The 3,219-nt window shown below is 43.7% G+C and overlaps 1 pseudogene; it reads right to left on the bottom strand.

Annotated features, from left to right (window-relative positions):
- LOC100622811 lies at positions 713-2,623 on the bottom strand (annotated as a pseudogene).

Genomic DNA, 3,219 nt, shown 5'->3' with positions numbered 1-3,219 from the left:
GTCAAGCATCCAAGCACAACACTTATGAGATTAGAAATCAACTATAAGAAAAAAACCCCTAAAAAACACAAACACATGGAGGCTAAGCAATGTTACTAAACAACCAATGGATCACTGAAGAAATCAAAGGAGAAATTGTAAAGAAGACCTAGAAATAAATGAAAACACGACAATTCGGAGTTCCCATTGTGGCTCAGCGGGAATGAACCCAACTATTATCCATGATGATGCAGGTTTGATCCCTGGCCCCACTCAGTGGCTTAAGGATCTGGTGTTGCTGTGAGCTGTGGCATAGGTCACAGAAGTGGCTTGGATCTGGTGTTGCTGTGTCTGTGGCATAGGTCGGCAGCTGCGGCTCTGATTTGACCCCTAGCCTGGGAAATTCCATATGCTGCGGGCGTGGCCCTAAAAAGAAAAAAAGAAAACATGACAATTCAAAATCTGTAGGACACAGCAAAAGCAGTTATAAGAAGGACATTTATAACAATACAGTCTTACCTCAGGAAATAAACAAAAATCTCAACCTAACGTTACATCTAAAGCAACTAGAGAGGGAGTTCCCGTCGTGGCTCAGAGGTAAACGAATCTGACTAGCATCCATGAGGACACAGGTTCAATCCCCGGCCTTGCTCAGTGGGGTAAGGATCCAGCATTGCCATGAGCTGTGGTGTAGGTCACAGACATGGCTCAGATTCTGCGTGGCTGTGGCGTAGGCCAGCAGTTACAGCTGCAATTTGACCCCTAGCCTGGGAACCTCCATATGCTGCATGGGTGGCCCTAAAAAGCAAAATAATAATAACAATAATAATAATAATATAAAGCAACTAGAACAAAACCCAGAGTTAGTTGAAAGAACTCATAAAGACAGAGCAGAAATAAATGAAATAGAGATGAAGAAAACAATAATGAAACTAAAAGCCGATTCTTTGAAAAGATTAAAAAATTGGTAAACTTTTAGCCAGACTAATTAAAAAAAGGGAGAGGGCTCAAATCAATACAATTAGAAATGAAAGAGAAGTCCCAACTGACACCAGAGAAATGCAAACAATCCTAAGAAACTACTACAGCTGTATGCCAATATAATGGACAACCTAGAAGAAATGGACAAAATCTTAGAAAGGTCCAATCTTCCAAGACTGAACCAGGAAGAAATAGAAAATATCAACAAACCAACCACAAGTACTGAAATTGAAACTGTGATTTAAAAACTTCCAACAAACTCTGTGCTGTACTTTCTTTTTTTTTCCAGTTTCATTCATTTTATTGTTCTCATATAGAACTATGCGGTGGCCACAGCTGGAGCCTGGGTCCTCTGCACGGAAACTCTGGTGTGAGTCTTCACAAGATGGTCAGTGAATTCCTGATACGGAGACTTGGTGAGCACTGTCCCTTTCGAGAGATCAGGAGTGAGACAGCTGTATGTCTTGGAAATGACATCAAAGGTGGCCTTGGCGAAGTTGCCCATGGTGGCAGTGCAGCCCCTGGCAGAGGTGTAGCAGTCATCAATTCCCGCCGTCATCAGTAGCTTCTTGAGCACAGGGGCTGAGACAACCAGTGCCCCTGGGGACAGGGATGAGGCGCACCAGCACGGAGCCACAGCGGCCAGTCACCTTGTAAGGGACGGTATGGGGCTTGGCGACCTTGTTCCCCCAGTAGCCTCACCGCAGGGGGACAGTGGAGAGTTTGGCCAGAATGATGGCCCCACGAATGGCGGTGGCTACCTCCTTAGAGCACCTGATGCCCAAACCGACGTTTATGGTTGTAATCTCTGGTGGCAACAAATGCCTTGAACCTGGTCCGCTGACCAGCACGGGTCTTCTTCAGCACCGGCATGATCTTCAAAACCTCATCCTTGAGGGATGCCCCCAGGAAAAAGTCAATGATCTCGGATTCCCTGATGGGCAGAGAGAAGAGAGAGATCTCTTCCAGAGGCTTGATCTTCATGTCTTTGACCAGGCAGCCCAGCTTGGTGATGGGGAGCCACTCCTTGGCCTCAGCTTAGCCTCCACCACCTCCGAGGCCTTGGCCCCTGCCGCGACCCTGGCCTAGAACGCCGCTGCCAAAGCCTCCACGGAAGCCGCCTCGGCCTCCCATTCCAGGGCCCCCGGGGCCTCCAAGCCCTCCCGCAGCACCAGGGTCATCTGCCATTTGATGTTTTCACAGAGACGCTCTATGCTGTGCTTGAGAATTATGTTATAAAAGAACACCCCATAGCATGGGAAGGTAGTCTATATGTTTAGCTAAGTGGATGGAGTATGTTGCAAAATAGTATGCTTGGTGTAAAGACATTTATTCTAAAATATAAAATTATATCCATAAATAAAATTAAGTCCATAAATAGAAAAAAATTTTTTAAATAAAAGTAAAAACTTCCAACAAAATCCAGGGCCAGATGGCTTCCCAAGCAAATTATATCAAACATTTGGAGAAGTGTTAACCTCTATCCTTCTGATACTCTTCCCAAAAATTTCAGCGTAAGGAACACCCCCAAACTCGTTCTTTGAAGCCACCAACACCCTGATACCAAAACCAGACAAAGATACCACAAAAAAAGAAAATTACAGACCAATATTACTGATGAACAAAAATACAAAAATCCTCAACAGAATACTAGCAAGCTGAATCCAACAACACATTGAAAGGATGATATACCATGATCAAGTGGGATTTATCCCAAGGATGCAAGAATTTTTCAACATCCATAAATCATTCAGTGTGATACACCATATTAACAAACTGAAGAATAAAAATCATACGATCATCTCAATAAATGCAGAAAAAGCTTTTGATGAGATTCACCCATTTATGATAAAACCTCTTTAGAAAGTGGGTGTAAAGGGAACTTGCCTCAACATAACCAAGGTCATATATGACAAACCCACAGCTAACATCATATTCAATGGTGAAAAGCTGAAAGCATTTCCTCTAAGGTCAGAAATGAGACAAGGATGCCCACTTTTTCCACTTTTGTCACTGTGGTGTGAGTTCAGTCCCTGTTCTGGAAACCTCCACATACTGCAGGTGTGCCCCCCTCCCCACACACAGAAAAGTATATGCCCCTCAGTGTCCATTGAAGCACTATTTACAATAGCCAAGATATGGAAGCAACATAAATGGCCACTGACAGAGAAACAGATAAAGAAGTAGTGGTACATCCATGCAATGGAATATTACTCAACCATAAAAAGAATGAAATCATGCCATTTGCAGCAACATGAA

This window comes from Sus scrofa, chromosome 3 (genome assembly GCF_000003025.6).
Source record: "Sus scrofa isolate TJ Tabasco breed Duroc chromosome 3, Sscrofa11.1, whole genome shotgun sequence".
NCBI classification, from domain to species: Eukaryota; Metazoa; Chordata; class Mammalia; order Artiodactyla; family Suidae; genus Sus; species Sus scrofa.
The sequence above is the reverse complement of the archived record's forward strand: the minus strand, read 5'-3'. Positions and strand labels throughout refer to the sequence as shown.